At 52.6% G+C, this 25,576-nt stretch overlaps 1 protein-coding gene and 1 long non-coding RNA gene across 2 annotated transcripts in view; one reads left to right on the top strand and one right to left on the bottom strand.

Annotated features, from left to right (window-relative positions):
• Positions 1 to 1,976: 1,976 nt before the first annotated feature.
• Positions 1,977 to 3,255, top strand: LOC116568279. Its single transcript, XR_004276533.1, has 4 exons — positions 1,977 to 2,241; positions 2,338 to 2,370; positions 2,949 to 3,023; positions 3,158 to 3,255. It is a non-coding gene; the product is annotated as an uncharacterized LOC116568279 (long non-coding RNA).
• A 16,372-nt stretch (positions 3,256 to 19,627) lies between these two features.
• The window catches only part of AJAP1 (adherens junctions associated protein 1), a 111,482-nt gene continuing 105,533 nt past the window's right edge, over positions 19,628 to 25,576 (bottom strand). Inside the window, exon 6 of the mRNA XM_032302897.1 lies at positions 19,628 to 19,660. The gene's annotated coding sequence lies outside the window, so the exon portion shown is untranslated. The remainder of the gene's footprint in view (positions 19,661 to 25,576) is intronic.

Consider the following 25,576-nt stretch of genomic DNA (forward strand, 5'->3'; position numbering starts at 1 on the left):
CCCTCCACCATGTTCTCTCATCTTCCCTCTTACCGTTCCCTCTTCTTGGACCACTCTTCTGCAGCCCCCACTAACTGATTTTTGCTTCTAAACTTCTACTCATCCTTCAGTTCTCAAATCAGACACTCCTTCAGAAAGCCTTCCCTTCTCTCCTCTTCCACAGATGACGTTGGATGTCCTCTCCCTGGGTTTCATTCCCTGTGGAGCGTTCATCCTATTTCTCATGTTCGTAATTGTCTACCTCCTCCGTTAGATCCTAGGATGACACTCATGTGCCCCATGTATTCCTGGAATGGCTACAATCACCATCCTTTCATCAGTGCTTGGCATGAGATCTGGTACCGGCAGGGTGCTCGGTACATATTTGGTAAATAAACAAATGGCCAGATAATTAAACAAGAGTGATGTTTACATTGTAGGTTCTTGATCCTATCAATGGATCCAAAAGAGACTTAGAAACCCATAGAAAGGGGGGCCCCTGCGTGGCTCAGTGGGTTAAAGCCTCTGCCCTCGCCTCAGGTCATGATCTCAGGGTCCTGGGATCGAGCCCTGCATCGGGCTCTCTGCTCAGCAGGGAGCCTGCATTCTCCTCTCTCTGCCTGCCTCTCTGCCTACTTGCGATCTCCGTCTGTCAAATAAATAAATAAAGTCTAAAAAAAGAAAGAAAGAAAGAAACCCATAGAAAGTCAGAGCTATAAAAGACCTGGAAATAAATTAGTTAATCTTCCATTCAGTACATATGTCCCTTTGCCACTTCCTAGTAAATAACCAGATAGGCTATGTTGAACCCACTTGTGATTGGGAATTTAATCTTTGTCATAGCAGCCTGTTCCATTTCCAGACTATTTTATTGTTCCTAACTGCACCAGAATTTTCTTCTACACAGCTTGTACCCATTGGTCTCAGTCTTTCCTCTGAATCTGTGGACAAGGGTTATCTTATATTCTAATAATAGCTATCAAGCATCTGAAGACTTCCTGTAGCTCCCAAATTTTCCTACTAATAACAATGATAATCACTCTATCAGCTGATATTTCTCAGGTGTTTACCTGATTGTTTGAACTTCACAACAATCCCATAAGATGGTCCATATTATCGGTACCATTTTAGAGATGAGGAAACTAATGATCATGGAGGGACCACACAGAGATAAAGAGAGACAGACGCCTGAGGAACCCCAGCTGTTCTGGCTCCCCAGCTCAGCTCCAGACACATGAATGAGGATCTTGGAGGCTTCAGGGTCCAGCCACCATTTGACTACAGCCAGGTAAGAGGCCTTGAGGGACAACCATCCTGCTAACCAAAATGAGTTAGAGATAAAAATAAAAGGAAACTTTTTTATTGTAAGTCACTAGGTTGGGGTGGCTTGTTATAGAGCAATAGGCAACCACACCACTGACCTCATTGTGCACTTCTCCTTCAGCTCAGAGCTGGTATGCATGAGGTACAGGCGCAGCATGGGCCACCTGCTGCCGCTACCATCCTTTTGTACTACCGTGTCCGTGATAGACACTGTTCCCTGCTCATAGGGTGGGTGGGGAAGGGGGATGAAAAGACTAGGATGGTAGAAAGGAGCCTGTCCAATCTGGTGCCTTTTGAGAGTCAGGGCAGCTTCCCACTGGCAGGAAGCATCCAGGCTTTGGGGACCCCTTCACCTGATTCTCCTGCATGGTGTTATCTTACCCCAGTGTCAGAAACAAGAGGAAAAGCCCCGTCTTGTCTGAAGAGTAAATGGCATTGATGAGATGCCAACAGAAGGGCCACAGCAAGAAGAGATAGGACATTGATTTGGCCATTGTCCCACCATATTTTCAGAAGTTGATGTTGTAAGGTCTTGCTTGGGCAGATTCTCCTTCTGGCTCCTGCTGTGTTCAGCCCAGAATCCCCAGCTGCAGGCAGGGAGCATGACTATGTTTCTGGAACACAGCCAGGAAAGAGTGCAGAGGGAGGCTCTCTCTCCCAGGCACCCAGCACCAGGCCTCCCAATGCCTGGCAGTTCAATGTGTATGTTTTTGGTGACATTTGACATTCTTAAACCCACCACGAGATAAAGCCCCAACCTTAATAAAAGGGGAGAGAAGAAATCCTTTTTTTGGTGATGAGTTCCCCCAGTCAGCTCTCAGACTGGCACTGATGACAGAAGAATGGCTTTGAGAGAAAACCACAGGTCTAACCATAACTGAAGTAGATCCAGAGAATCTGGTTGCACCTGAGGAGTAAGAAGCCACCATGAAGGGGAAGGTAGGAAATACCCCTAAAGTAATTAGACTTTATTTTTTACTGAATAAAATACAACTTCTCCTGGTTGTCAGTTTCCAAAGGACTGTTCTTTTCTAGGCAAAGAGTGAATTCAAGGGTGATCATTCCTGGGTGAGTAGATGAAACAAAACCCCAGCTGTTTCCCAAGACTAACACAAAGACAGGAAATGAATGGGTTTGGAGGCTCTGCAAAGGTATTTGGAGCCACTGGAGATTTTTGTCAGGAAATATTTAAAGCCAGCTTTGTGATGGGCAGAAGAGGAGAGAGAAAGGGCAGGCCAGTGATGGATGGGTGAAGGGAGGTACAGCTTGGTCAGAATGATGCAGGAGGGATAGAGAGAGGTGGTTGCGGAGTCATTCCTGAGGAAGACAGATAGCCGGTGGAGAGAACGGGTCTCCCCAGTGATGGGGCTTGTGATGCCCTTGCCTTCCTCAGCACTGGGCAGCCCTGCAGTCTGCTCCAGCCCCTCACCTCTGCTCACCCAAACATACCCCAAGACCCTTCTTTACTCGCCAGTGCATGTTCCTTCCTTCTCTGTGGCCAACCCCTGCCAGGCAGAAACAGGAGTCCCAGGAGGTGGTGGGTGAGAGGTAGGCAGTCTGGGACAATGGGGCTTTCTGGGTCTGCCTGGATCCCTGCTGTCTGTTTACTCCAAGATCATGCCAAAAGACCTTCCACCCCCACCCAGCCCCACCACCTTTGGGATTTGTACCTGACGCAGCCTTGTGTGTGGACATCTCCAGCACAGACAGCTAGCTTCCTGGTAAGTACCTCAGATGGCCATGGAGACAGCTCCATGTTCTGTTCCTCCCCTGGACACTCCCCCTGGGCCATGGCTTTGCCTTGGGTGGCCCTTTCCCTTGGCTGACTGCTTTCTTGGGTCTCATTTCTCTCCAGCCCACGGCATCCTGCTCCCCAAACTCTGCTTTGTCCTTGTGAGCCCTTTGCTCAAAGCCCCAGTGACTCCTCATCACCTGAAGAAATGATGCTGCCCCAGTAGGGTACCGATGGCTCACCTGGGACACCTTCCCAAAGCAAAGCTATCTGGTCTGAATGTGAACTTGGTGGGCAGATGATCCGGTGTGTGACAATTGAATGTGTCCCCCTGGTTCTACAGAATGAAGTGTGAATATCTGCATCCATCCTTCACGGCCCGGGCCGATCTGCATAACCTCACTGAAGTCATACCCTGGACAAACTTTTGCAACAGAAGTGCCTCCTTCAGGTTGCCTCATGTTGCCACCACGCGGGGAAGTCTTCCCCTCACCCGCTACACATGGGAGCCAAACTTTCCCTCCAAGACTTAGCTTTATCTTCATTTGGATTCCCTAGAAACCAGCCTGAGGGGGACGTCTGTGCTGATGCCCTGTTGGAGGGGGTGGATTCTAGAAGTGCCACAGTTGGGGGGAGGGAAGGAGGGGATGTGGGCGGGAAATGAATGCGAGATGGTGGCGAGTTACCACGCTGGCCACACCACGCTGGCCACACCACGCTGGCCACACCACGCTGGCCACACCACGCTGGCCACAGCTTCCCCAAAACACACAGTGGGGTTGCTTCATCAGCTAGGGCTTCTCCAGAGACACACTGGGGGAAGAAAGGAGAAGAATTTACCCTCCAGACCCTTCTTCCCTTCCTTCTCCCATAGGGTGTTAGTTCCTGTGTTCTACTAGCAAACCTCGGTCAGGTGACCTAGAGAAGCAAACCGCTGGGGTGTGGCATCCTCACTCCGGTTGGACCCTCGGGTATCCCAGCACCACTCTTCTGTAAGTTTCACGTGTGTGAAGCACATGCTGCCTTGGACTTCACATTTGGATTCTATCTGACTCAGTTTCCCTTCAGCATCTGTCAGCGAGTCTTCTTCCCAAAACCTACAAGTCCTCCAGGAAGACTTCTCCTCCACAGGACTTCGTGGGATCAACAAGTGCCATCCTGGAGTGGCCTCCTTGGCAAGCGGCTTAGCAGAATGGTAAGTAGATTGGTGCTAGTGTAGGACCAGGTCAGCACGCATGATCGTGGACAAGTTACTCACCTCTCTGTCTCAGTTCCCTCTGTAAGACTGGGATGGCACTAATGCCTCCTTCCTAGTGTGGTTGTGAGGGGTAAATAGGGCAATGCTAGTTGTTGTGGTATGCTTGGTGCTGAATCTGTGGTTAGGGAAGTCTCTGTCCCTCTTGTGGTGGCACCATGAAGGAGTAGGAGGAGATTCAGGTCTCTTTGGAGGGCTACAGGCCCTCTGGCCTCAAGGCAGTTCCGTCTTTCTCTCCTTGCTCCCAGCACATTCCCCCACTGGGATACATGTGCCTTCTTGCTTCTACCTGATAACAGGACACAAAAGGTGAGTGCCGACCATTGCAAGGTGCTGCTCATTTTGGGAGCTACACCCTTGCGGGGCTGGCAGAGGCTTGATTATCAAAGAGTCCTTCATCAGCAAGACTGACACATTGACTTTGATGCCCTTTTCAGAAGAACAAGTAGACAATTCTGATGTGTAATTGAATCATCTACTACTGGGTTGGACTGGAAGGCTGGAAGAGAAGATGTGTTCAGCATGGAGGTGGTCTGGGGGCCGGTGGAACCCAACTGGGAAAGGTTGGGTCTGCCTTGGCATGTCTCTCTCATATTCCCCTGGCTGGTTTACCTTTTCCCCTTGGTTCCTGGCCATATGAACCACCTCTCTCCCCAAATCACAGGAGACCAGTCTATGCCTGTTGTCATCCCAAGGAAAAGCCCCGGTGTCATACTTCCCATCCACTGTGACCGTGGAGCTCCCCTCCACATGCCCCTCCAGATCGACTTGTGCTGGGGCTTCCTTGGAAGATGCAGAACTCCCCACTGCTCCCCACGCTCTCTCCCAGTGCCATATCCTTCCAAGTCTGTTTCCTGTGTCATTGATTCCAGAATGAGATGTTCATTTGCTCTTTGAAAATAGCATTCAGAGCCATTCAGACAAGCCTCTCCGGCTCAGATAAATCACCGAGAATGGAACGGGAGCTCAGAGCTGTTTTTCATTGAGAGGAGCCCCGGTCTCCTGGAAAGCACCCAGGGCTTCCCAACTGAAATACAACCTCCTCCTTAATTTCATTCCACAAGCCCCCTGCCCACTGTCAGTTTGATTTAAGCGGTAATTCAATCCCAGAGTGAGCAGCCCCTTTCAATGGTTCTCATTACTTTTCTGCATAATGTTATCATATATAAGGACCTGGGCTGAGGGACACTCACACCCCAGCCATTACTCATACATAGTGCCTGGTCTGGGAGCTTTGTGGGGGTCTGGTTTAGGGAATCAGGTGTCTAACTCATTCTTGGGCGGGGCCCAATTGTGCTCTGATTTCTTCTCTCATGGGAAGAATAAAGCTTAGCTCATAATAGCACTTCATTATTTTTTTTCTCCATGGCCCAAAGCGATATAGTACATGTAATGGGGGCCCCTTGCTGACTGGGGAGGACACACGATACCTCAGGTCACAGACTGAACCACCTCAACACCCAACAAAGGCTTCCATAAGACGGGGATGAAGCATTCTCAAAATGCTTGGGTGCCCTCCTGACTCAGCTGCTTTTTGTGATGACAAGCCCTCCAAGCTTGGTGGTATTAATGAGATGCGTTAGAGGTGGTTTGTGTTCATAGGAAGATCTAGCCATGTACACAGCTTATTCAGCGTCATTATCAAAAACCCATTATCTTGTAGTTTTTCAAAAGCTCTTATTTGTATGGAAGAGTTCTCAGTGACCACACTCTGGTGGATCGTGTGGACAGCAATCAGCAGATGTCTACACAGCTAGCTCTTGGCAAGATGCCTTGTCAAACCCAAGAGAACAAGTGAACCGACCCTAGCATCTCCAGCACCAAGGAGAGCTCCGGGGGCCTCCTGGATGGGTGATGGGGCAGACAGGCAAGAACCAGAGCAGCAATTAGGGACCCACTCTGTGCGACAGCTAGGACACAGTTTCCTCCGCACCATCCCACCCCTGCCTCTGGCTCTGGCATCTCCAACCTCACTCCCCAAACCCTGCAAGCCTGGAACCCTGCAGCTTAAAAGGCCAGAGATATGACTACATCATTTCTGCCACATTCAAAGCCCGAGAGTGAGGAAACAGAGAGACGTGGAGAAGAGGTAGCACAAAGCGCAGGGTCTGGACAGAACAGGGAGGAGAGGGTCCTTCCCCTATCCAGACTCTCTTGCCGACGGTGAACATGTGGGGAAGAGCCCTGGATCACGGGCAAAATTGACAAAAATGTTTGCCTCCTTCTGATCAGTGCAGCAGATCCTAATGGGGTGTACCGTGGTGCTGCAGGATGGGGCGTGCAGGAGCAAAAAGGGGCTCAGAGCATCAGGGATGAAGAGAAAAGAAATAAGGAACCACAGAGCAGACACAGGGGAAAAACCAGGCACATCTCCTCGTTGGCAGCTGCTCCCTATGCAAGGTGATGGATTCAGAGTTGCCCTTTTTCTAAGCATATAACCGTGGCAGCTGCTTCACCTGTATCTGGCAACGTGAAAAAACAAAAACAAAAACAAAAACACTATTCTGGGGACAGTTACTTTAAAAAGGAAACCGTGTCTCCTTCTGAAGCCCAGCTGGGCCCCCAACTAGAAACCCAGCTGTCACAGAACAAAAAGGTGGGGCCACCACTGCTCCATTCTTCCCTGGACCAGCCCCCAGTCTCCCAGGGGGAGGGGAAGGAGCTTGAACCTCCTTCTGGGCTCAGCAGCCAGCCCCCTACTCTTTCTTAGGGCAGATACAGAACAAGGAAAGGGAGCACAGATGTCAGATTAATGGTGGCGTCTCCCTCTGACGCCCCGGTGCTTGAGCTAAACTATGTCTCCATCAAATTCACATGCTCAAGTCCTGGCCTCAAGTAGATCACAATGAGACCTTATTTGGAAATAGGGGTACTGTAGCTGTAGCGAGTTAATATGAGTTCATACTGGAGTGGGGTGGGGCCCTAAACCAAAATGACTGGTGTCTTAATGAAAATAGGAAATTTGGACACAGACATAGGCACACACACATGCACACGCAGGAAGAATGCCACAGGAAGATTGGAGTTCTGCTGCCACGAGCCAAGGAAAGACCAGAAGCCAGGAGAGCGACCCGGGTCAGATGTTTTCCCAGATCCTTCTGAGGGAGCAGTCTTTCTCCTCCCTTGCTTCTGGACTTCTGCACCCAGAACTCTGAGACTACAATGTCCTGTTCTTCTAGGACACCCAGTGTACGGCACTTTGTTCCAGCAGCCACAGCGAATCAATAGTCCAGGGTAAAACCCCAAACCCAAAACCAAACCAAACAACAACAACAAAAAACAAAACAAAACAAAACAAAAACAAAAACAAGGGAAAGGGAGCGTATGCTTCTCTTCCGGGGATGCCTCAACTGCCTCCTGACCAAGTTGCTGTTTTAGGGGAGATTCAGTGTGGACCAGTCCTGGGAGCCAACCACGGTAGACCAGATGTCCTGAATGGCCAACATCCAGTCTATCTGAAATTATCCTCTGCAGCAAGAAGGCAAACTATAATTCCCCTTAACAGGGTTTCTCAGTATGGGCACCATTCCCATTTGGGGCCAGATCATTCTTTCCTGGGGGCAGGAAGACTGTCCTGTGCATGGTGGAGGTGTAGCAGCATCCTTGGGCTCTACATGCCAGCACACCCCTCTCCAGCTGCTGTGACAACCAATGTCAGATGTTTCCTAGGGTGCTGTGGGGGGATCTTGAATGAGAACACTGTCCTAAAGGAGCCTATCACGCTTTCTTAGACCCCATGCTCTTGCTTCTGAAGCTAAGGCATGAACTAGAGAGCCCCTGTAGGCTGTGGGATCTAGAAGCATGCAGTCTTTCTCAGCCTGGGTCATTCCTCTGTCTGGTTTTGTAGCAGACCCAACATGTACCTTTGATTGTTAGACTCCTGAATTGGTTTTCTTTTGAGAGAAGTGACATGGGGATCCCCAGCTTCCCTCAAACCAATGTTCCTGCCTTCTTGGTCCAGAGTTGGTGGGGACACTTGCTAACTAGATCCTGTGTAGCTCATCACATCCTTGGGATGTTCAGCCCATATTCCCTGAGCCTGGAGGGAACCCTCCCCAGCCATTGTCCAGCACCAAGAGGCTGCTACTGAGTTTGTGTGTTTGGAAACACATCACAGTCAACTCTACCAAATTCATTCAGCCACTTTGGGTCCCCACATTAATTTTCTTGGCTTCAGTTCAAAAGCAAGAGCTCTGTGCACTGGGAAATGGATACTAGAATCCCAATTTCCCCCTCTCACTGGTGAGCAAATTGAGTTTATTTTAATGGTATCCAGGCTGTTGATTTGTTTAAATCAATTAAATGACCAAAGTGGTATTGTTTTTTCTGCTTGTTAAAGACAGTTATGTATCCCATTCATCAATGTGTCTCAGGGCATTAAGCCCCTCACTGATTCAGGAGAGGTTTTCCCTGGGGAGCCCGTGGTCACTTCAGCCATCTGCCAGCTCCCAGGCTCAGAAGCAAATGGAAGCTCCCAGAGTGTAAGACAAAGGCACCACTCCAAGCTAAGACGGAAAGGAAGCTTGTGTGTCACCATGGGTCCTGTGTGCTGGTGAAGGCAACATGTAAATTGTCTATCGATTCCGGGATTCTGGGATGGGGCCAGGAGACAGAGTGCCACCTGCTTTCCTGAGCTAATTAGGGGGAAAGAATGTTCAGTCCCAGTTGTAAGGAATGCTTTCATTTTTGCCCTATCTGCATCTTTAAATGTTTTCCTTCTAAGAGAAGACGGCTGAGGCCTTCTTTCTCCACTCCGCAGACCTTTGGCGGGGGTCCCGATGTGCACACCAGCTCTTTTGTGTGGACTGATCCCTTGGACTGACTTCCAGCTTCAGCCTTCTTGTCTTTCTGGGTTGGGCCTTGGCCTTGGCCATGGAGTCACCCAATAAAGAGAACCAGAAAATTTAGCAACAAGTTCATCGTGCCTTAGACACGTTTCTCTGGGGCTGGGTGGGGTGGGTGTAGCGGTGGCTGAATGCGGGTGGCCTCGGTGAGATCCTGGGTCCAGCACGGCCCCACCCATCCCGGGCTAGAGGCGGTTCACAAGCTACATGCCCTCGTGGTGTCTTGGTCTGTCCCACCCATTAAATGGGACAATCCAGATGATGCATGTGACTTTGGTGGTGAAATGTGGTGAATATGCGAAAATACACCAGAAAATACCGAAAGGTGCTGAGCAGATGCAGAAGGCACTGGGGCTTCAGGGAGAAGAAGCTGTTTCTGTTCTTGCTTTCTTAGACCAAGCCTCAGTGCTGGCTGGTCTAGGGGTGTCCCTGCGGGCCCCCACTGCCTGTGGTTAAGGACCTCTGCTCTGGCTGCAGGACCCTTACTCACATATAAATGGTCTCATCTGAACCTGTCTTTCGCCCTCTGTGAATTCTGTGCATTCTAGGCATCCCCTGTTTCCAATAATGGATGCCTTTGGAATTTCTTGCCTGGGCACAGGCACACAATTATAAGCTTTGGACCCATCTTTTCCCCAGGAGGTGGTTTCCTCTGCAGACGTGAGCTGGACCCCGAATGTTCACAGAAGTCCAGCCGGGACGCCCAGGCCTGCTCTTCAGATGCTTGCAGTCTCGAGCACAACCCTGTGGGGGGGGGGGTCTCAGTTGGTCCAGACTCAGTCATACCCAACCTCAGGACCCACATGGAGACCGGGAAATGTTTTCTCACTCGCTGAGTAGGAAAGCTTTGTCTTGAAAATAACGCAGATCCAGGGAGATCGGAGAATCTGGAATGATGGTATAGAAACACACATGCCCATGTTCTTGGAGTTGATCTCAGATAATATTGCTTAAAAAAAATAAATAAATGAACAAATAATTTTTTTTTTAAAGCCCTTTTGAGGTCATGGCCTCAACTCATGGCAATTCTTTTCTCATATTTTTTTCCATATTATGTTTTTTTTTTAATAGCAACATCAGAGTACTAAATATACACAGGAAAGTTGATATAGGTGTTGCATGTACAATGTTTTCCAAATACATCGCTTTGAGATACAGAAACAACTTAAAAAAATCTGGAATAAAAGTTCACCTGTATGGAAATCACACCCAGCCCCCCACCCCCACTCAAATATATCATGTCATTTCTGTTTATTAACATGATTATGGTATGCATTGAAAGAAAAACACAACAGTAAACTACAATAGTTTAACTTTCAAGAAGGTGGCATAGAAATACGTTTATAAGGACAGCTGTGGTATAGATATATGTATAACACTCAAACAGGGAGGCTTTCGTTTTGCTGTTGAAAAATAACAAGTGCTCCATGGAAAAGTATAAATAAACAGTTAACAGTTTATTGTATCAGAAAATAATTTAGGAAAATCAAAATAAAAACCAGCTTTACTATACATGAGGAAAGAGGGAAAAATAAAGTTCTACAACATTTAACTTAAAACCTGTGAAAATAGGCCACTGTGGCCTTCAGCATTTAATTGCTCGTCCTGCGGTTCGGGTTCATGGTCTGTGGACTGTCCAGTTCCACGGGTGAGCTGGGGAGGGGGAGGAGAGAGATGGGCTCGTCTTTAAATTTATGTAACTAGACCTGGCAAATTCAAGCGTTATTCAGACGCACTAGGAATGTGGAAAACGGAAATGGGTCCCTCTGTCTCCCAGCCGCGCGTCACAAAGACGCCCCATGTGAAAAACCCAGCCAACAATCTGGATGTTTCTCTGGTGGTTCTGTTTATTCCACCCCAACGCCCAGGGACGCCCAGCAGCTTGACGACGTGAGAGCAAAACATCCAAATGGTTGACTGCCTTTCCCTCTCCTGGTGGCGCTCTCGTGACCGGCGGTGAGTTTAGTCAGTGACAGGGTAAACCAGAAAAAAGGCATTCAAAAGCTAATTGGATTTTTGTTTTTGTTTTGTTCTTTGTCTTTTTGTATAAAACATACATAGGAGCCAGATTTGTCAACTCTGCAACCAGGGACAGATCTCTGCAACCGGCCCCCAAGGGTTCGGCGTTGAACAATTTCCATAAGTGAAATGACAATCAAAGGGTTTCAGATATTTCCCTTCTGTTTGGTTATTGGTAGTTTCTAAATGTTTTGCAGTAAACATTGACTCCTTCTGGGGAAAAAACGTAAAAATAATGTAAGAATATCGTCCATGCTTCCTCCGATGTCCAGGTTAACACTCTCTGGGCCCAACTCATGTCTGAGAAGAGTCCTGATCGATAGCATGGGCAGAGAGACTTCACCTCTCGCTGATTCACACCTCCGTCACAAGAGAAGCAAACGTACACAACTTAAACAACAAGCTAAGGTTGTTAAGCTTAGGGAAGGCTTTGTTGCTACGTTCTGCTTTTCACGACCGAGTCTGGATTCCAGCACCCGCCATCTTGCTTTTGCAGGGAAGGCAAGAGAAGGAAATGATCCAAGTGGGGCTGCCAGAATAATGGAAAACAAAACAAAACTCTAGTCTCTAAGAAAACAACTACCTTCAGCTCAAAGCTGGTCACGTGTTTCCCCCAAATCTCCTTTTCAGTCTAAAACGTCACAAGTTCCTACATGTCCCTTTCACCACGACTGGTGAGTGTTTCAGGGAGGAACAGATGTCATGGATGTTGTTCTGTCTTCCCGCCAAGCGGTACAAACATGGGGGTCTCTGAAACACGCCCTGAACCTCAAGCCACTCCATGTCATCTTGGGCTGGGAATTCGTCTTTAAGGATCAATTCTACAGTCAGTTGACTGAGGACCAACTTTGCTAAGGCTCTTTCACCCTTATGAGGAAGCAAACCAAATGCAAATGAAAAGCAAACAAAAGGTCTATATTTTAATGTGTCTGTAAGTCAGGACAGTTCACATCAAGGAGATGTGACCACACCGGGGATCTGCTATGCCTGCTGACTTTTCAAAACCAGCTGCCCATGCCTGTCTTTAATGCCCTTCACTGGGAGAACAGTTGTGCTTGTATGCAGAAGGGGAGTAGTACCCAAGAGCACCTTAGACCCGTCCTCTCCAGGGATTCCATGTAAGTTCGTGTTTTCCTGCTGTAAACTCATCAAGAGAAACACTCGTGTTGCCTTGTAGACCTTAAGTTGTGGGCACTCACAGAACACATTAGAAATCAGTATGTGTAAGAGAGGAAAAGCTGAGTGGAGTTTCCAGACCAAAATAGACTTCGGAGGCAGAGGGTGAGGGTCCCTTCCGTGGCAGTAGCTACTTCACATGCCGTCACACCATTCCACGGATTTCAGCAGCCTATGACTTCAGCAAAGCCCCTCTCTCCTACTCCTGATGGTCCCCCAGAGTTTGGAAATGGAGGTTGGGTGTTATAATGGCTTTGAGATTGGCCCTTTTGGCTTGCGATGATTGCAGAGTGACAGACAGATGGTTGTCTTAGAAATGGGACAGTGGCCCAAGAGGGTGATATATGTCTGCCTTGACGGTTCCCTGAATAATGATTTGAAATAATTATATGAGGGTCCCTCAAGGGGTTCCCCCTTTCTAGACGTTTGTAGCCACAAGTCTCCATGGTACGGGATGGTGCCAAAAAGTCGATGCTAGGACTGCATAGTGTTCTTGCTTCTCCCATGGCTGAAGTTCTCCCCGATTCTCTGGAAGCAATGACTTGCCAGATCCAGCAAGACTAGAATGGACTGATGCACAGACTGATGCACAGACTGACAGCTGCCAGCCCAAAAGCTACCAGCTTCAACACTAAAGCATTTATTGCAGAATTTCAGAAATCTGATGAAAACTAACCACTGTGACTGGCTGAGTTAATGTCCACATAAGAATGAAGCTTGCAGGGATTTGTTATTTGGCCTTGCAGAGATGTTGAATTATGTGTGAAAACCCGGATCTCCAAGGGGTCCTATTTTAGGAGCGAGACCACCTGGGACAAACCTAGTTAACTTTCATCCAGAATTTCCTACGATCAGATCCTCTGCATCATTCTCACCACACACTACTCAGCAGATGTTTTGCTGTGAGATTCAAGGTACTGGCAAGAGTGAACTCAGCCCCAGAAGAGGTCTTAGCAACTCTCGAGGCTTATTATCTTAACCTATTTGATTTATACTATTCATGGCACAAGTGTGTTCTGATTCTACCCAACATAGAAGAGATAACATGACTATTTATACACCCACTGACCCTCGCCCCACGACTCACTAGCTGTTTGAACTACCCCCACCCAAGTCCTCATAAACCTATATGTCCCAGATGGGCAAGGCTGGCCAGTTTAAACATCTCTTAAGCTGACATCATTCCATACATGACTTAGATCTATGGATTCATTCAAAACTATTCCTTTGATTCTGGGCACCCTAACTCTTGGAGCACTTAACAAGCACTCCATTGAGGGGGAAATGCAATGGGGCTCCTGGGGAGATATGTTCTAGCATTCCAGCTCCAACACAGACACATCAAATAACCAAGCTGACTATTCTCTTTGGACGTGGACATGGGCTGTGCACTTAGAAGGGTGGAGTGTAGACCTGTCACTGGCACGGGTCTGAAAATCCATGGGGAGAAGCCCCCTCGCCTCCATGCCCCCATTGTCCATGCACTGCTGCCTTGAAGAACCCATGACAAACACCTGTCCTCTTTGTCCTGGGTCGTCGTAACAACTCACGCTGTCACGGCTCGCCGAGCTTTCTCACCGGCTACAGTCTACGCGTAGAACCCCTTCCAGCCAAAGTGAGATGGAGCGGAGGGGAGTGTACGCAGGCACATGAGAGCCCGACTGTCTGTTCTGGTGGGACGGCTTCTCTGATTCAGAGCAAGCACTACTAAATGGTCCTTTGGCAGAAGGGGAGGTTGTACAGAATTCAATTCCTAATCAGGGATCGCCTGCCCGGAGTATGACCGATCTGAGTTCCAGAAATTGGCCACCGTGTACTTGCTGAGATCTTTCTAGAATCACTTGAGGTCGAAAAGTTGACTTCTGTTTGCTCGCTGGCCGGGGTGACCTAAACAATGGTGGTTCTCTGCCTACACCTCCATTCACCCACTCCTTACTCGAATGCAAACTCTAACCCCAGGAAGGCAAAACTACGCACCGCCACGCACCACATGTTGTGGAAGGAAGGGCTGGCAGCACATTTCAAAATGTCAAACAGCTATTGAAGACCTCGCCAAAACCCCGCGCGTTATGCTGAATGCAACGGACACACAAATCTTGGCTCGGAGCAGGCAGCAAAGAACAGGTCTGTCTTCATAGCCGGAAGCACATCCATGAAAAATAAGTCAGGAAGAATAATCAAGAACTTTCAGATGGCGAGAGTTTTGCTCATTTATGTGGGCTGTGCTATTTACATTGGAAAACAAACAAACGATCAAAAAACAGGACGGCATAGCAAATTGACAAACGGCACCAAAATAACCATTCCAAAATTACATGAATCATGGCGTGTTTTGGAGTATCTGCTTCCTTAAAAGCAGATGTTGTTTAAGTGCGTGGCTAAGTGTGATCACTATTGAGGGTGAGCTTTGGAAAAGGCAGCTGCCTACTCTTCTCTCACCAGGAGGGATGACTGCCCTGCGGGCTGCGTCTCTGTCCTAGGACTCCTTTGCCTTCCTTGAGAATTGGTCGACTTGACAATGTACCTGCGTGCTTGGGAAGGGGTCCATGGAGAGAGGCAGGCCTTGGAGGACAGTGAAATTCATCACCTGGCCTTCCTGCTTCCCCGGCAGGGTCGCCCCCTGCTAGAATGATGAGGGTTTTGGTCACAAGGTGGATGGTTTGTAATGACCGAGGCATCTCCTCCGTGACACTGCACTGCGTTTTCACCCAGGAGGTAGGAGCAAGTGGTCCTTAGTCTCTTCCACCCAGACCAGCCCTCACTGAGCAAGTGACAGCTCCCGGGAGATGCGGACAGCCCCGCTTCTCTTCCTGCTGTCACTGTGCCCCATTCTCTTCCTGTCATGTATCCGTCTCTCTGGAAATCATTACTCTTTGCTTCTACGTCAACTATCTGCCTCCTCCCAGAATAGAAAGGAAAACCCAGGAGGGCGGGACCATGTGGCCAACATGACAGGAGTTCAAGTCTTTGCACGAGCAGATGAATGGCCAGTTCTGGCAAGTCACAAAGAATCACTTCCAACGGCATCTGTGAGCAGTGTCTTCGGGAACCACGCAGTGAAACAAGAATGGCCCCAGTGCCTTCCCCACTGTGGCGTGTGGGGTGACTCGGCAGAGATGGGGTGGAGAGAAGACAGCTCAGGGGAGCGCTGACACTCACTCGTGCTGGGACCTCCCTGATGAGACAAGGTGGTGGTCACAACATGGGCAAAGACAGGTATGTACTGATGCCCATGCACTGAGATGAAAGTCATGGGAAGACTCAGCCTGACCCGATAGGGCTGCAGGTCCCAGCCCGGAACCTCAGCCCTGGCTCCTCATCTTATCTCCTCAGAGGCTGGATCAGCCCAGCTTCCTGAGCTGCTGATGATACTGGGCCATCTGGGAGACGAAGAAAGGAGACAGAAGAGGAGGAGGAGGAGGAGGAGGAAAGATGATCAAGTCCGTGGGCAGCAAGAGTCAAAAGGGGACCTTCCAAGGCAAAAGGGTCAATTCTCTGATATGTGCATTTCTTAATATGACAAATGGGAATGGGCATCCTCACACAAAATTCCTGAAGATTAAAGCCTGTGCAGAAGACTCTGCCTGATGCGGAAATGTGGCTGAGACGGAGCAATGTATCTGAGAAGGAAGGCTGCTGGAAGTTGTCAAGGTCACGGGACGAACTACCGAGTTCCTGGGGGTGACATTCAGACATTGGGGGTGACATTCAGAGTTGGTGGGATTTGCTGTAAGTCCAGGTTCCTAAGTTTCAAACGCTCCGTGAGAGACTGAGATGAACATCTAGTCACATGCAGCCTGAGATGTCCACCCAGACTCCCGTTGGAGAAGGACCAGAAAGGTGTGGGGGAACCAAGGCGTTCTAGGCGTCGTCTCCTTCCTGCACAAGAAAGACACCGGTTGTGGAGACTAACAGCCCTCTGTCGTGCCCGAGGGGTCCCTCCACTTCCATACTGTGTGTGGGCAGGCTGTAACCAAGCAGGAGGATGTGGTGGGCACATGGCTCGGCTTTTGCCCTGGACGCTGCTGGAATCCGAGCCCGACGGGGAATAACCCGGAAGCTTTCCCGGCCAAGCCTGGGGCCCCTTTCCCTTGGCACTGAGAGCTGGTTAAAAGTAATTACACCCATTGTTTCAACCACATGAAAGTGACAAATTCTCGAAGACTAGAAGTAATTAAGTCTAGAAAGAGACCGGCCTGGACGGCAGAGTGCCCAGCGCCCTGCCCAGCTGCTCCGAAAGCTTTAATGGTAAACAATGGACAGAGGTCTGCGTGCAGCAGGGTCACGGCCATGGATTTCCGCCACCGCAGGGATGAGAGGGAGGTGGACGAAAGCTGGGGGACACACCAAACTACAGCGCTCTTCCTCTGACTGCTTTTCTGGAGGGACAGACAATCTACAGCAAACGTGAGGGCCTGCCAGAGGGAACTGCAGCCGCGGGAGGCCGAGGAGAGTGGGGGCCAACGCGGAGCTCGGCCTTGGGCTGCAGAGGGACGGCCTGGCCGCACCGCTCCCTGGACACACAGCGTCGTGCACAGGGCCTGACTCTGGGAACGCCTGTACGATCTCACGTTATGGACGTTCTCACGGGCAGAGCTGAATTCCTAAGCCTGCACGCTTTCCTTGACCAGCCCCTGTGCAGAGCTGGTGCTTCCACATTTCTCGGGGACCATGGAAAAACCAAAATCCCTACATGCACACACTCCCTCGAGCATCCTGGAACACTAGCCTTCCCCGAGATGGATTTGTTCTGACAGATGTGAACTGCAAGCAGACTCCCAGGTGGGAAACGTGTGGGCCCCTGTCGGCTGTGTGTGTGGCCCGGAGAGCTGGCCCAGGGGGCTGTGTGTGTCTGGGGGACTTGGTGACTCTAAGCATCCTTCGAAAGCTGGGCATCCCGTAGTGCTCTGGAAAGAGTTCAGGTGTCGGGAGTGCAGCCCGAGGCCTGAGGAAGGGGCTGAGCAGCAGTCCCACAGGAGGAGTGGACACCAAACTGGCTTTATCAGGAATCCCAGGTTCCTGCTGCCGGTGAACAAACAGGCCCCCTGCCACCACCTCCTCCTCAGCCGGGCTCCCTGGAACTCAGGGTGTTGGAGAGCAGAGCACAGCTTCTGTTGCCCCGGCGGGCGCCGACAGCCCTTGCCTTGCACTCACACCGAGCTGCGCCCACCTGAGTCAGGAAGGCCCCTGCGCCACCTCCAAAAACCCGCAGAGAATGAGATGGATGAACGGGGTGACGACGGAGAGAGGTGCGCCTTCCAGCGCCGTGCAGGTGAGCCCCGGCAACCGGAGACGCCAGCGGCAGGCGTGTGCCGGAGCTTTGGCGGAAAGCAACAAAACCAAACCCAGCCCCCAAATCCGGCTTCCCCACGTGGTGGGCGATTCCCAACAATACAGACCTAGCACTACGGTTCCTTCCTCCCCTGGACTCGCTTGGTCTCCCACATTCCAAGAGGCGTGGAAGCATATTTCAAGGTGTTGCACAGGGAGACTGAGCCTGATGGAAGAAAGGGGTCACCAGCCTGGCCAGTACGGGGGCACGAGGTTAGCTGCCCACCTGACCGGCAACGTTCTGACCTGGTCTACGGGGCATTTCACGAGATGGGTTCACACAACCTCCTGGTGAAATCAACGTCACCCGCGGGCCATTCATAGAGGGCAGGCCACAGGCATCGAATTTGGGATCCCCGTGAGGAGAAAACAGCATCCAACGGAGCCTCCCGTCACTCACAGGGCACAATGGGGCACCGGGGCACCACTGGGGAGGGAGCTGCGCTCCCCAAACATGGCAGTGTTTCTCACGAATCACATGGGCTCGTGATCCTCTCCCCGAGGCTTCAGCCTCGAGCCCCTCTTTCCACTGGGAAACCCCACTGTAGGATTCTTGATGGCAAAAACACAGATGTTGGCCAACCAGCACGAGCGAGAGACAGCATCTTTGCGCCAGTCCTCACCAAGATTGCAGGCCGTGCTTGGGCTCTAGGAAAGAGCAGCGACCTGTCCCCCAACGTGCGTGAAACAAATGTGGGGTGCGCTCCAGGGCACAGCCCCCGTGGGAGTAGCCTGGATCCTTGGCACACGGATTTCTTTCTCGTTTTCCAACCAACGGGGGCCCTCGTAGATGTCGGAGTTCTGTTCTGACATACGCACACACATTCTAAGGATGATTCCTTTAATTTGTGGAACTGGAAAATTTTCTTTAATTTGGTCTACGCTTGTGTAACACAAGGATGGTTAAGAATCTGCCCCCCGCCCGGGCTGACGCTCAGCCCGTCTGTAAGCAGCCGACCACGTACGTACACGTGTGCGTGGCTGTGAGTAGCTCCTTCAAACAACTCAATGAGAAAAAAAACAAGGTCACGTTCACGCATCTCTCTCTCTCTCTCCCTACATGCGGGTCTGTACAACCATGGCATTCTCGACTCTGGCCTGAGACAAGAAAGTCTACATCTAGAGCCACTCACCAGATACCAGCCAAGGTAGGGTGTTGGGAGGGGTCGGTCTGCGCGGTCCCGGCTGTCCCCGGGGACGGGTGGCAACGGGAGGCCGGGTCACCGGAGGGGGTATGCTCACTCGTGGAACCGCGTTTCCGGTGTCGGCGTCTCTCTGCGTGTGTGCGTGTGCGCACGCGTGTGGGCCCGCATGTGCGTGTGCCTGTGTGTGTGATATGTTGCCAAAGTAGAAACAGCAGTTTATTCTGTTCATACTAAGCACGGTAAATAAACCAGGTTCTGGAACCGATAACATTTTTTTTTTTAAAAAGGAACATTGAAGGTCTTCAAAAATTGCTACAGTACAAAAAAAGTGTGTGTGTGTGTGTCTGGTGTATTTAATATTTATATATGTATATTAACCAGAAATAGCGACTCTATTGGAAGATTCCCGCCCCCTGTTTCGGTCAGGTTTCTACACGTGGTTCACTTGGCTTCGCTGCGGTCACCAAGTCCTTCGGGTCACTACATGGCACATAATGGTATTATTGGCAAAGGTTCAGAATCAGTCCAAATCCCAGGCTCCAGGAGCTTCCTGTCGGCCTTTCTTCTCCGTCTGCAGCTGCTTTCTTGCTTTTCTTCTCTGTCCTCCAAAGACAACTCTGGCAGAAGGCAGTTCCCCCATAGGCGTGAGCATTTTTATAAAAATATATTTGGCCTATAGCGTCCTGCTCTTTGAGCTCCCCACCGGCAAACTGAAGCGGTAGGCATGGGGACCCTCCCCGTAGAGAGTCTAGATTAGGTTTTGTGTGTGTGTGTGTGTGTGTGTGTGTGTTTAATTTTTTTAAATTTTTTTAAATTTTTTTTTAAATTTTTTTTTTACAGGTTCACCAACGGAATCCTGTGTGGAAAGAAAACAAGAAAAGATTAACTAGCAGGGAGCGGGGGGCAGGATGAGTGTCTTCGGCCCCTCTAAGCCTCTATGACCCACCGAGCCCCAGGCTGCTTGCTGGCTCGCAGAGGGCAGGGTCTCCTGCCCTGGGCACTGGGGACTGGAGCGCCTGCTGGGAGTCCCCGGACCTTGTGCTAATCACAGTCACAGATGGAGGAGCTGTTGCTTCTGCATCAGGAGTGGGGCTGGGGCTGGGACCACCCCTGCACTCTGCTGAGGGGGCCCTGCTCCCCAAGCCTGCAGCGGACTGAGGCATCCAGCACCACTGCTACTCCCTTTCCAGCTCTGACCCACCAGGAGCAGAGGGGACGCCCACCCCACTCCTGGATGGCGGGAAGCCATGGGGTCCCCTTCAACCCCCTGGTCAGCTGGAGGCTCCCTGAGGCCGGGACTCGGAGAGATGAATGGATTGCATCAGAAAAACCGACCCGGGGGCTCCCCAAGGGATGATCTTGCTGAAGAGGGGAAGGGACGCGTCCCTCGTGCTCACAAGCCAAGTCGGCTGACTGCGAAGAAGAGCGGCCCTTCCCTAGCCCAGCAGAGGTCGGATGATAGCAACCCCAGAGTCTTCCTGCCTCGGTGACGGACCCCTGAGGTCAGCATCTCCCTGACAGAGAGCTGCGGCCTTTCTGGGCATGGCTAGGGGTGTGGCAACACGCCGTGGCTCAGCCCGGAGGGTCTCCTGCTGGAAGGACGGGGCGCGGTCTCTCTCTGCTGTCACTCGGAGCCCCTGCAGCCCACAACTACGGGACGCGAGAACCCTCCCAACGGTACACACGGGGAGGACGCTGCCCCTCCCCCACGCCGGTGGGACAACCAGGCAGGGGACACCCATTCTGACATGAAAGCCAGAAGCCACGGGCTGGAGCTCTGGGGTGTCCACTGCGGCTCCGGGCACCGCGGCCAGACTGGCCCTGTCCTAGTCACTGGCGGAGCCCCCCGGAAACACACACTCCTGCACCGTCCCCACCAGGACGGTCTCCTCCACCGGGTCGGGGGTGAGGGGGCTCATCTCCTCTCTGGGAACCCCCCTGGCCTGGACAACAAGGCGGGACCCCCGCTGCCTCCTCACCGTCCCCTGTACTGCACAGGACACACTTAGCCCGCCCCGACGTGGAGCGTCCGCGCATCTCCCAGGGCACCGAGTGCTCTGCTGTGGGCGGGGTGTCCCCCCACGTAAAGAACCCGGGTGCCGGACCGCCCGCGGCAGCTTTACTCCAACGGGGCCCTGCCCCTGCTCACCGCCACTTTCCAGGATGGGACGGGGGGCGGGGCGGGGGGTGGTAACAAACGAAGCTATCGAAACGGAGAGAACTGTCCCTCCTGGATGTCTGTCCTCACTCTAATTTCTGGAAAGCTAAAAAACGTGGAGACAAGTGCCCCCCGGGCCCACCCACGCGAGCAGCCAAGCGCAGAGAGTCTGGGAGGAGAAGGGGCGCCACGGGGCGGGGGAGGGGCGCGGGGCGCGTGTCATGGGGCTGAGTTCCGGTTTGGGACGAGGAGGGAGTTCTGGAGACGGGCGAGGCATGCCCGACGTCGCGAAGGGGCCTGATGCCAGCGGACCGCACCGCTCAGAACGGGGACAACGGTCCACCTCATGTCCGTTACAGGTTACCGCCATTCTAAAAGCTAAAAAATATACATAAAAAATATACGGGGACACAAAAGCCTGTGCCTGGTGACTGCCAGCCCAGGTCGGGCGGCCCGGGACCCTGTCTGGGGGGAGCAGCGTCCCCTCCTCGCCAGCAGAGGGTCCTGGGTTGGAGCACCGGTCAGACGGCTGTCCCCTCAGGAAGGGAGGTTTCCTGCGAGGACGGTCACCAGGCTGCTGTCCCCTCCTTTATTCTGACGGTCTCCACACTGACCGAGGCGGCAGGAGCTGCCTCGCCCCGTCTCTCGCGCCCGCCATCTCGTGAGTGGTTTTCCGTTCGAGGTTTATGTGGTCACTGTCCCAGCGGGCGTCTTCAGCGCTCCTGACCCGGGACAAGGTCCTTTCTCCTCGCCTGGCATCCCTCCGCCTCCAGGCTCCATGTCCTTCGAGGGTCTGCAGACGGTCACCTTCCTGGGGAGGCCTTCCCAGACACCCCCCTGCTTTGCTAAATGCGATCTCCGTTCATCCTGGTCTGTTGGAGCGTGCTGTTGTGGGACTCCGCAGGCACAGGATGAGCCAGGGGGCTCTCCCCGAGTGTGTGCATGCCCACGTGTCCTCGCAGGGGTCATGGGTGTCTGCTAGGTCCGCCCAGGCTCCAGCTCTATGCCTTGCCCGGAGTGGGCCATCAGTACTGGACGCCGCTTGGGGAAGAGGCGTCCGTGCGGAGGTCGCCTTGTCCTCAGCCCCTGAGACTGACGACCTCCAGGTGCTGCCCGCAGGTGGGTTAGGACGGCCGCATCCGAGGACTGGCGGAGGGGCCCTCGCGCTGCCCGGGGATGGAGCCTCTTCCAGACCTACGGGCATCTGCCTGTACCCAAAGTTCCATCCTGTACCCAGGATGAAAGAGGCAGAGGGAGAGGAGCAGGGAGAGGAGCAGGGAGAGGCTCCCACGCTGCGCCCCGGAGAGCCATGCTGACTCTGGCAGAGGCGGAGCGCTTCTCTGCAAGGGGCTGTGGCCAAGGCGGCATCACCCCTTCAGGCCAGGAGCAGGGGCACAGGGCTACCCGAGGCCACTTTCCACGTCTGCCCAACGTTCCTGCTACTTGCACCCAGCTCATGGGAGGGCCTGCGTCTTTCTGTTCCCAAGGCTCGGTGTATGAACCTCTCAGTGGGGCGCTAACCCTGAGAGGGACCAGAGAAGCAAAGGAGCGACCTGGCTGGAGAAACATGGCGCAGGCATCCACACCTGGTCCCCGCCAGAAAGGGGAGCTGTGTGTTGCCAAGTGGTCTGAGAGACGGGGACCTGGGATGAGCTCCGACTCTGGAGAAACTAGTGCCCTCTGCTGCCTGGAAGGAGATCCTGGGCTCGCCTGGGCCCCGCCGGCTGCAGACCACACGCGTCCCAGGCTCTAAGATCAGCGCCTGCTTTTGCAGAACAGACGATAGCCTGTGGCAAGAGCTCCCCGAAGCCAGGGGCTGCAGTCAATGTCCTGCGTCCTGAAGGGGCTACTTCGCCACCAGGTCTCCTTTGCGGCTGGTGCTCAGACGGGTCGGTGACGCGCTCTGCACGTCGCTTTGAACACGGCGATCCTCTGAGTTGCGAAAGCTTGGGTATTCCGTTAATGTGGTTTTTTTTTTAGAACAAAGCGGGAAGGCTCAGGTGTTTTTCTCAGTTTTTATTAGTTATGTCTTCAGTGTATTTTTGAAAATAATAATAACACATGATTTATTTCTTACTGGCTTCAGACGTGAGAACTTTTATTACTTTTTGGGCTCTTGGGAATAAAGTGGCCTCGGCCAATGCAAAGATCTGAACACTAATGAGGTTTTCAGGAGCTTACCTGTTGCATGAAAAATGACAGGAAATTAGCCCGAGAGCCAATGGCAAATGCGTGTCCTCAGCCCCTGTCCTGGGTGTGCGGGAAAGTCAGCGCGACGGGGTGCCCCTGTAGAGGTGGTCTGCGGCAGGAATTTGCCGAAACCGACGACAGAGGCCGGATCAGGGAGACCAGGTGGACGTCTGCTCAGGTTCGGGAGCCGGTGTCCAGGAACGCAGGCACCGCCAGCTCCCTGCCCATAGGGCAACGAACGTGGCCACTCCGGGTCCCCCCATGTGCGTGGGGTCAGCGTGAGCAGACAGGATGACGTGGCAACAGTGTCCTCTGTCATCGTTAAACGTGCATTTGGAGAGACTCAGCAGTCATCCACGAGACAAACACCTCCGCTGGCTCTTCAACCTTAATTAAATGTTTTCGTATTAATTGGTATTTATTTAAGGGACAATAAGTACCTAGTAAACCTGAGCCATCTTCCTGGCCTTTCCCCGCTCGATGCTGCTGTCCAGGCATTAATTGGAAGAATCAGGGATACTTAGAATCCGAAGGCTTCCCTCGCAGGGCGTGATGAACGGTCTGTCCGGCACGCGGTGAAGGAACCTGTGAGCATTTATCCAAGGCTAACGAGACTGTGCGGAGCCCTCCCGGTCCGCGTCTGCGGGAACAGGAGCAGCGCTCCCAGCTGTGGCGGCTGCACCTGCGGGACTCTGGCGGTCCCGCTGGATCTCCTCAGCTCCCAGACGGCCCACCTGGCAGCCCCAGGGAGGGGGCCAAGCTCTTCGGAGGCAGCTGTGTCCCCTCCTGCGAACGGAGGTGGTCCTGAGACCACTCCTTGGACAACCTGGCAGGTGGGGCACAGACACCCTGAGAGGAACGTGGTCCCAGTGGCGGACGGGGAGTGCCCACCGACAGAGTGTGGGGTCCTCCAATGCCCTGTGTTGCTAGAAGAGAGAACTGGAACAGGAAACTTTTCTGCAGCAAAGGTCTCCATAAAGGCTCTTTCTTACTATTTTCTTTTCTTTTGTTTTAGGCCGGGCTGCGGCTCCTAGTTCCAAAGTGTGGCTGAAGGGGTTGGTGACTCGGGCTGTGGGGCCTGTGGGAGCTGGTCTCCTGCTCTGCAGACTTGAGCTGTACGTCCCAGGATGCCAGTGGACCAGGGAAAACTTACCTCCGGCTACCACCGACTCTCGTCCTGCCCGGGACCAGGCTGGGGATGGCGCAGGGCACAGAGGCATAGCGCGGGGGCGGGGTGGTGGCTCTCTGACAACGGGCAGAGCCAGGCCACCTTGGACTGACCCGAGCAACCTGACCTCAGGCAAGTCACTTAATGGCTTCGTGCCTCAGTTTCCCCTCTGTAAAGCAGCGTTCCTGGGAGGACGGTAGGAGTCCCCAGATGTAAAGAGGTCTTCCTACGTGCCCGTTAGGGAAACCGCCCCCTCACCCCAGCCCCTGCACCCTGGAGCGAAGGGCGTGCCCGCCTCCAGGCCAGGAGCCTGAGCTCTTGAAGGAAGGGAGCGGAGGCCGCGACATGCAGGGCCAGATCAGTGTCTTGTGTGGTTACACATTTTAAAAGTCCTAACAGGGATGCTGGCGGTCCTGGGCCCCCCTGCAGAGGGTTCTCTGGGCCGGCGGGAACTGGGCAGCTAGTAAGAAGCTCCTCCTTGCTAGCCCGGCTAGAACTGCCCAGGGAACTCTGCCCCGCCTTAGTGAGGTGAGTCACGCTGAGGCAAAGGCTCTGACCGGTGGGCCCTGCCTGCGCCTCTGGCCCCTGCATTGTCGGGGACACGTCAGGTCTCACCTCCACGGAGGCCTTTTGTCCGGGGAGGGAGGAGTGCTTTCGGTTCTCCTCTAATCACATTTCTTGGCCCCTTGGCGGAATGTCGTGCTAAGCAGGTCATTTTGGCTTCAGGACCGGAAGCGAGGGCTGGAGATTTGATTTGGAGCCGACACCTGCTTCATTAGCGCTGGGTGAGGACTGACCCGTTCGCTCCTGTTTCCGAAAGCCGTGGGCTCCTCCAGCCCTGGCTCTGCGCGGCGAGCCCAGCCCCCGAGGGGCACACGGGGGCCGCCAGGAAACACCCCCTCCCCCCCCCCCCACGACGACTCCTGCGTGAGAAGGCGGGCAGAAGGAAGAAGCCGTATTTTCAAATACCGATAACGCAGCCTAGAAACTGGGCTCCCTTCTCAGGGAAGGGATGTGACGTCACAGCGCGTCCGCGGATGAGACGAAAACAAAGATCCTGAGAAAACCCAACATCCAAAAGGAAAACAAACGCAGAGCCCAGAGCCCGGGTTGCCTGTACCGACTGCGCGCAGACCGCGTGCCGTCCTGGGGGCAGACGCTTTCTCCCCCAGCAGCCGGAGTGTTCTGGACTCTCGGTGCAGAAGAAAGCAATTTAACGTTAGCATTAAAGTTAATATCACTGAAAGCAAACCAAA

Source organism: Mustela erminea, chromosome 10, assembly GCF_009829155.1.
Source record: "Mustela erminea isolate mMusErm1 chromosome 10, mMusErm1.Pri, whole genome shotgun sequence".
NCBI classification, from domain to species: domain Eukaryota; kingdom Metazoa; phylum Chordata; class Mammalia; order Carnivora; family Mustelidae; genus Mustela; species Mustela erminea.